At 40.1% G+C, this 8,720-nt stretch overlaps 1 non-coding gene across 1 annotated transcript; it reads right to left on the reverse strand.

Annotated features, from left to right (window-relative positions):
* Window positions 1-8,277: 8,277 nt before the first annotated feature.
* Window positions 8,278-8,385, reverse strand: LOC128595106 (U6 spliceosomal RNA). The gene has a single exon (XR_008382787.1). It is a non-coding gene; the product is annotated as a U6 spliceosomal RNA (small nuclear RNA).
* Between the last annotated feature and the right edge of the window lie 335 nt (window positions 8,386-8,720).

An 8,720-nucleotide genomic window follows, 5' to 3' on the forward strand; every position in this document is an offset into this window, starting at 1 on the left:
ATTAAATTACTTTGAAAAGAAGTGCAAAGCACAGTAAGTATATTCTTTTTTTTCACTTTTTGTTTGATCAACATAATTTAAGTGTGCCACAGAAGTTTAACTATAGATTCAAGTGTGCTGAAAGATAAATAAGGTTGAAAAATAGTGGGATAAATAGATAGGGGAAACAGGTTAACTATAAATTAACTTGATAGGTGTTATTTTTGCTTTAAAAAAAAAAGGAACAGTCTCGCTCTGTTGCCTTGGGTAGAATGCCATGGTGTCCTAGCTCACGGCTACCTCAAACTCTGGGGCTCAAGTGATTCTGTTGCCTCAGCCTCCCAAGTAGCTGGGACTATAGGTACCCACAACAGGGCCTGGCTAGTTTTTTCTATTCTTAGTAGAGACAGGGTCTCATTCTTGCTCAGGCTGGTGTCAAACTTCTGAGCTTGGGAGATTCACCTGCCTCTGCCTCTCAGAGTGCTAAGATTACAGGCGTGACCCATCATGCCCAGCCAGGTGTTATGTTTTGAAATATTGCAGGAAGACCAGGCTGGATGGAGAGAAAGAACACCCAAACACCAAAATGTGAAGGAAGGGCTTTATTCCAGCCAGCAAAGCATGGCAGACTAGAGTCCAAAATTGCCACACTCCCCTACTGGCTCTCTCTTTTCCCTTTTATCTCCAGTCAAGCATTATTTGTCCACAGGTACCCTTGCAGAAGCAGAAGCAAGCAAGCATTAGCTTCCAGGTCCCAGGAAGTAAAGTTTCTATAAATTCCTAAGAGCTGAGTCACCATGGGGAGGACCTTGAGGTGCGTTCTTGGGACCTCCGTGAGAAGACCTCTGTTCTCTTGGACCTCGCTTTTCCTGGGTGTCCTCTCTCAAAATGATATGGACCAGATCTGCTCACATTCTTGATCTTCTTTCCTATGATATATTGAGATAACAGGAAGAGGAAGGGAATTTAATTTTTCCCTTTCATCTTTTGATCAGGTCAGTCCAGGTTATGTGGGATAGAGGAAAACCCTCTTTCAAGGGCCTATTAATCTCTAAGGGACTTAATTAAAAATAATCTTTATACCAAGTAGTCATATTTTGGGGTGAAATTTCCTGAGCTCCTTGAGGACCATCACTGCTTTGTGCTTTGTGGAGAAAAGGCTGTAGGGTCAGAGATCAAGGCCTTAGTTGCTCAGCCGCAGCTTTCCCACTTCAGAATGAGAGCAAAAGTACTGTCACCACCCAAGTTAGAATTGTGTTCCTATTTAGTGGGAAAGAAACCCATTGCCACCTCAAAATAAGACCTTGCCATATTTATAGACTCAAGTGTAAAAGCATTTATAATAAGTACACAATAAATGCTTAAGAAATAAATAGATGCTATGGTCAAGGGAGCCAGTAGGGGAGACTAAAGACACCAGCAGGAGGAGTTAAACTTGGGTTCTGGGAGCCCCCTGAGGCCACTTTGGGCCTCTGGCCTGGCTGATCAGGTACGTGCTTGACTGTGATAACTAAGGGAACATGGAGTTGGGCCCAACCACAGTCCCTCTGGTCCAAGAATTTGAGAGGCAAGATTGTGAAGCAGGTATATTTCCTCCTGTACCAAGGAGACTTTTCAGCACTGTACTCTCCTAGGTGTTCCTAGAGCCTCTGCTACTTTGCCACTCAGTGACTCATCGTGCCCCGGTGTGTCCTCTGGTAGCAGGCCCCATGCACAGCACAAGGCTTATCTACTCTTGAGGTATGGACCCAAATAATGTGATTAGGGCAAAAATCTCAATTTGTTAGGTACATAGCTAGAAATTCACTTTCCTAGGGAAAAAGGATAAGGGTGGGACCTCCACCTCACTATCTCCAGTGATTACTCACACCTGGAGAGGAGGGAACATCCTACCAACCTACCAAATAGAATTTAGGATACCAACTGCAGAAAGGATGTAGAAGATATTCTAGCCCAGTGTTTTCCAACCTTTTTTATGTCACTGCACACTTGAACCTATAAACTTCCACAGCACGTTTAAATTATGTGGATCAAAAAAAAAAGTTAAAAGAAAGAATATACTTACTATGCTTTGAACTTCTTTTGAAAATAATGTAATTATGGATTTTTTTTTTTTTTTTTTTTGGTTTTTGGCTGGGGCTGGGTTTGAACCCGCCACCTCCGGCATATGGGACTGGCGACCTACTCCTTGAGCCACAGGTGCCACCTGTAATTATGGATTTTTAAAAATTTTCTCAACACACCTAAGATCTTCTGGCAACACACCTGTTGATAATCCCTGCTCTAGCCCATTGGGCCTAGCAACAAGTACCATAGAGTCTCCAAGGTGAGACAGCCTTGGAGACTCTGTGTTCTAGCCTTAGAACAGCCTAAGGCTAATTATCTTATCATTAGCTTATCTACATTGCTGCCCACACCCAATCTTGGGCTTCCAGAGAGGCTTATGGAAGGTTCACATGTGCAGTAAGACTCTGATTCCACAGGGGTGATCTCTGAACTAAGAGATGGGTCCAGCCCAGACAGTATAAAACATAACCATTGGCCATAACCCAAGAATTTTTGCCTTTCTTGTCATGACACTAGAGGCCTGTTCATCGTCTATGACGAACATATCCAAGTTTGTAAACCTGTATCTTGCTCTCACTCTGTAAAATTATCTTTTCTCTTCCTTAATATGTTTTGCTTCACACTTGCTTTACTTTGGGGTGTCTAAGTTGTTCTTCAGCCAACAGTACCCTGAGGATCAAGGATGCAGACAGCTGCCTGAAACTCTGACATTTTAGGAAATAGGTAGCTGCCTTGAAACCTGACAAATGGAAGTTTATTAATCCAAAGTTAAGGATGGGGGAGGAGGGATAACAACTACAGGAAAGCTGTGGCTGTTTTCTGAAAGGAAAGTTGGAACCATCTGCATTTAGAGGCATAGAGAGAGAAGGAAAGGGGAGGAATTGATGAGGCAAAGTAGTTATATTCTTGTGAGGCCCAGGAACTGTACATTTTATGTAAAATTAAGGGAAATGCTAGTAGAGAAAAATGTAGTGAAGGAAGCATCAATTACATAGATGTCTCTGGCTAGGTGAAAGAATGTATGTTCTGTGTGTTTCCAGTTCTGTTGTCTATAAAGATAAACTTGTAATTCATTATTAAATTCAAATAGAATAGACTTCAGCAAGTCTTCTTTATGGGAATTCAGCAAGGAATTTCGTTAATAAATGATCTGGGGGGCTCGTTCTTCACAAGTGCCTGAGGCCTTTGCCTTCTCTTTTTTGTAAGGAAAAAGGATGGCTCTCAGATTTTGATTTTATAGATGCAACTCACACACTGAAAGATAAGAAAAATGAGCCCCGGAATCCCTGGTCCCATAATTACTTTTCGCAGATAGTCATTACTTTCATGGTTGTGGATGTAACTCTAAAGCAGTGTGTTAAAGGGTCATGGCATTAGGAAGGTTGAGAACCACTGCTCTAGAGCCAGGTACAGCTCATCCCAAATTTATCCACTCAAAGGATCAAGAAAAGAAAGTTATCGAATGCCAAAAAGGAAATAAACTACCACTACTAAGGAACAACAGCAAGACAAAAACAAAACAGACTGTGACAACTGTCCCACCTGCACCTGTTTCCTGCTGCATGAGGAAGGCCTTGTTTACACAGAGAAGAGCAGGTCTTAGAAAGGAAGAGGATATGCAGATGAGCCTTTAGGCATAGGGAGAGACCAACAGGAACTACTGTACCTGTAATAAATGATTCGTTTCCTGATGCATAAATCAAGTACACCAAGACGTTGGGTTGCAGGGAAGAAAGGTTTAATTGTGTGACTACCAAATGAAATGGGAGGGAGGAAGCCTCAACTTTTCCTCCCTGAGGAATTTGGGGGTAGGGATTTTAAGGCATTTAGAGTGGGCCAAGTTATGGAAATCATTTGTTAATCAGTGAGTGCAGGGGGAAGACATGGGACAGGGAAATGAAGAAACTACATTCTCATGCTGATTTGTTATAACTGTGGAGGTCTTCAGTCTTAGCTATTCTGCTGGAATTCAGGATGATTCTTAAACAACATGCTGATGGATGCTGAGGCAGGAGGATTGCCTGAGTGCACAGGTTCAAGACCAGCCTGAGGAAGAGTGAGACCCCATCTCTAAAAAATAGCCGGGCATTGTGGTGGGCACCTGTAGTCTCAGCTACTCAGGAGGCTGAGCCAAGAGAATCTCTTAAGCCCAAGAGTTTGAAGTTGCTATGAGCTATGACACCACAGCACTCTACCAAGGGCAACAAAGTGAGACTCTGTCTCAAAAAATGAAAAAAAAAAAAACAGGTCTTCTCATTAATCCCCATTTTACAGGGGAGGAGATTGAGGCCTGAGGAGATTAAATGGTATGACTATGATTACACAAGGGCACAGATAGTTTAGTCCCAGGCAGTGTGGGAGTAACTTTCTGAGTTTTACTAAATATACATCATTGGAAGTGTAGGCATGCATATATATGTAATGCGTATATTATGGTGTGAGTGATGTTGGGGGTGTGATGGTATGTCCCGACCTGCGGGACAGCAACGGGACGCAGGAACCACCTAAAGGAGAAAAACAAACAAGGGGGGGAGAAAGGGAGACAAGACAGTTTTCTGATCAAGTCTCAAACTTTATTGAAAAACTTGTGCCTTATAAGCATTACGGGGAAGGAGGGTGTGTCTTGTTGGGAGGTTCAGAGGAGTTGTTAACTGGAGATTGGCTAGAGTAAGTAAGATGGGCATAAGGTGATTGGTTGACTAGTTGCCGGGTAAAGTTACCGGGAAAAGGTGAAACTGTTTTTTACTTAAAGAGGAAGTAAGGCCGAGCTGTGCCTTATATGGCTTCCGACAGTGGTATATGTTGTATATGATGTGTTATAAATGATTTGTAATCGTGTGATGTATGTAATATCAATACAAGTTGCCCCCCCTGCTCAGGGCTGGACGTGAACCCTATTTTCTAGGCCTAAGTAAGCTCAACCACATTCTCTGGGCCCAAGCAGGTCCAAGAGTTAGTCTGACCAGCATCCCACCTAAGCCACCACTCCCAGAGCAGAGAACACACTCTAAACAAAACAATACTATATTCATACACAAGGGCAATTTTAAAATTAACTTCTGCCCTCAGGCTCCTGACACCAAAGAGTTGTGACATTCCATCTCCCCAAAGTCCCCTGCTCATAGGTAGCGTTTAAACCGCTAAACAGAAGCCCATGTGAGCTACCCACACAGGAATCCCCCTTCAGCATGCTGAAGGCTTTATCTTTTCTTCTTCCCTTATCTATCAATAAAATCTGTCCTTTCATTTACTCATGGTAGTCTGTGGATTCATTCTTTGAATCTCAGACCAAGGACTCAGCAGAGAGAAAGATGCCAGCTACAGTATGTATGATGCGATATGTGTATGTACATGTATATTGGGGGTGGTAGCCATGTTAATATGGCAAATGGCACCAGAAAGCATTAGAATCCATGGTGGTTACTAGTTTCCCAGATAGCTGCTTCTCTCCTTTCTGTAAGATATACTGATAAGTTAGACAGGAGAGTAAAAAAAATGGAAGTAAGACAAAGCTTTAGAGAAGGTTTGACGTAATAACAACACAGTATAAAGGTCTTGGGAGCAAACTTGTCAAATGACCAAAGAAGAGTAAGCACTACTCAAGGGTAGGAAGAAAGGTCACAGGATTATAGGATTAAAAAAAAAAAACTGTGAGAAAACTGACTTGAGATAATCAGAATGATGGGCATGACAAAGGATATCCCCAAAGGGTAAGTTGCATTCTCTACAAATAGTTCGTACTTATATCTCTGACAGGATATAGGAGATTTCACCACAAACTATGGCTCCCTGGTAGCTCTCAAGCTAGTTTTTGAGATATCTTCCAAGCCCTGTATCCTGGTAGATGGGCTGATCCACCAAGACTAGTCTTGATAATTTTCACAGCCCTATAATTCTACCCTGAAACAAGCCAATCATCAGACCCAATTGCCTACCATGTGCCTGCTAAACTATAGTTTAAACCCTTTTTCCCTATTTTCTCAGGGAGAAGGATTTGAAATTTTCCTTTCATCTCCTCACATAGTGCCTGCCATATTAAAGTCTTTCTGCACTATAACACCTGCTATCTCAGGGTATTGGTTTCCTCTTGAGCAGTAGGCAATGAACCTGATTGGGCCACTTACATTTCTCATGACATAGATGACTATTTCACTGATGCTTGTTCTGAGGGTGAGTTGGATCTTAGAGAAGACACTTTTCCTTGAATAGCCCCAGAAACAGCTAGTAATAGTAGACGTAAAGATAGCTAACATTAATTGAACACTTGCTTTGTGCCAAGCCCATGCCAACACTCTCCATTTATTAATAAAGCCCTCTCAAATAAAATTCTTGGGTCTCAAATAAAATTCTTGGGTCTAACTGAAATAAAAGTTACTAAATGGGTTCAACATCAAATTTCATTAGACCAAAGAAATAATCAGTGAACTTGGAGATAAGTTTATTGAGATTATTTAGTCTGAGGAAAAGAAAGAATACAGGATGAAGAAAAATAAACAGAGCTTCAGAGATATATGGGATACTATCAAGCATACCAACATATGCATAATGGAACTCCTAGTAGGAGGGGAGAGAGAGAAGAGGGAGAAAGAATATTTGAAGAAATAAGGATGAAAACTCCCCCAAAACATAAATCTACATGTCCACAGAGGTCAATGAATATTTGAAGAAATAAGGCTGAAAACTCAAAAAAAAACATAAATCTACACATCCAATTCATTCAGAGCTCAATGAATTTCAAGTAGGAAACATTTCAAGAAGAATTATACCTAGACATATCATAATAAAATTACCAAAACATAAAGAAAAAGATACATTTTTGAAAGCATTAAGAAAGAAATAACTCACCACATATAAACAGTCTTTGATAAGATTAACAAAAAATTTTCTTATCAAAAATCATGGAGGCTAGGAGGCATTAGATGAAATACTTAAATTCCTGAAAGAAAAAGATAGTCAATCATTAATTTTATATTCAGAAAATTTATTTTTCAAAAGTGAAAGGTAAATCAAGACATTCTCAAATAAAATAGACTTCATCACCAACAAACCTGCTCTATAAAAAATATTAAAAACTGAGTCCTAGCAAACCTGCCCTGAAATGAAAGGACACTAGATAGTAACTTGAATCTACATGAAGAAATAAATGATACCATTAAATGGTACACTATAGGTAAATATAAAAGAAAATATAAATGTATTTTTTATTTGTAGTTCTTTTTTTTTTTTCTCCTTATATTGTTGTAAACAAGCACAACAAAGGGGAGTGAACCAGAGTGGAATAGGTGGGGAATGGGAAAATTTAGCACAAGAGAAGACAAAGAAACAAAGGATGGGATCAGGAGGACTGACTGAGCTGATAGCTACAGCCAGCACAAAAACACAAAATCAGCTTTATTTCATGGTATCTGTATAGGGTTGTTTAGGGGGAAATAGCATAAACAAAAGACATACTTTTGGTATTGCAGTATGATAAGAAGATTAAATGACTTGAATAAAGACAAATCATCTTGTTAATGGTTTCTACTCAACTTCATTAACATATGACAAGAAGTAAGAAGGGAGAGGCCACGAGGATCTCTGCATAGTTAACAAAGGAAGAACTATGTGACTTGTGAATTTCTACTTAAATTCATTAGCATATGACAAATAAGAATGCAAAGATCACAAGGATCTCTGCATGGTTAACTAGACAAAGAAAGAACAAGGTGACTTTTGGCCAAGGGAACATGAAGAAAGGAAAATGGCTGTTTTGGGAACAGAGGAGAAGCTGTTGGGGGTTCATTCTCTGAATGTTCCCCAGGCTGTGAGGGTTCTGCCATCTCACAGCCTGCTCTCCACATTATATCTGGTTTGAAGGCCACCAAATAAAACAGTTGATGGACACACAATGTATAAAGATGTGCTTCAGGTTTTTTCTTTATCGGGTTTTTTTTTGTTTGTTTTTTTAATTTAAAAAAAAAATCTACACGGGCGGCACCTGTGGCTCAGTGAGCAGGGCGCCAGCCCCATATACCGAGGGTGGTGGGTTCAAACCCAGCCCCGGCCAAACTGCAACAAAAAAATAGCCGGGCGTTATGGCAGGCGCCTGTAGTCCCAGCTACTCGGGAGGCTGAGGTAGGAGAATCGCCTAAGCCTAGGAGTTGGAGGTTGCTGTGAGCTGTGTGACGCCACGGTACTCTACCGAGGGCAATAAAGTGAAACTCTGTCTCTACAAAAAAAAAAAAAAAAAAAATCTACACGGAATCCTTCACAAACTTTCATGTTATCCTTTGTGCAGAGGCCTTGATACTTTTCTCTGTTTCTTTCCAATTTTATTATATATGCTGCTGAAGTAAGCACAAGATGTAATTTTTATACAATGACAGTATAAAGGTGGAGAAAGAGAATAGAACTATATAGCAACAAAATTTTTGCATACTATTAAAATTAAGTTGGCATTAATCTAAATCAGATTTGTTAAGATATTACTTGTAACCCTGAAAGCAAACCACGAGTAAAATAACAAAAGAAATGAGAAAAGAATTAAAGTAATACACAAGAAAATATCTATTTAGTATAAAATAAAAGAGCAATGGAAGAATATGAGAACAGAAAGGACGTAAGACATACAAAAATCACAAAATGGAAAATATAAATCTTTTCAGCAATTACATTAAGTGGAAAGGGATTAAAAT

Source organism: Nycticebus coucang, chromosome 9 (genome assembly GCF_027406575.1).
Source record: "Nycticebus coucang isolate mNycCou1 chromosome 9, mNycCou1.pri, whole genome shotgun sequence".
NCBI classification, from domain to species: domain Eukaryota; kingdom Metazoa; phylum Chordata; class Mammalia; order Primates; family Lorisidae; genus Nycticebus; species Nycticebus coucang.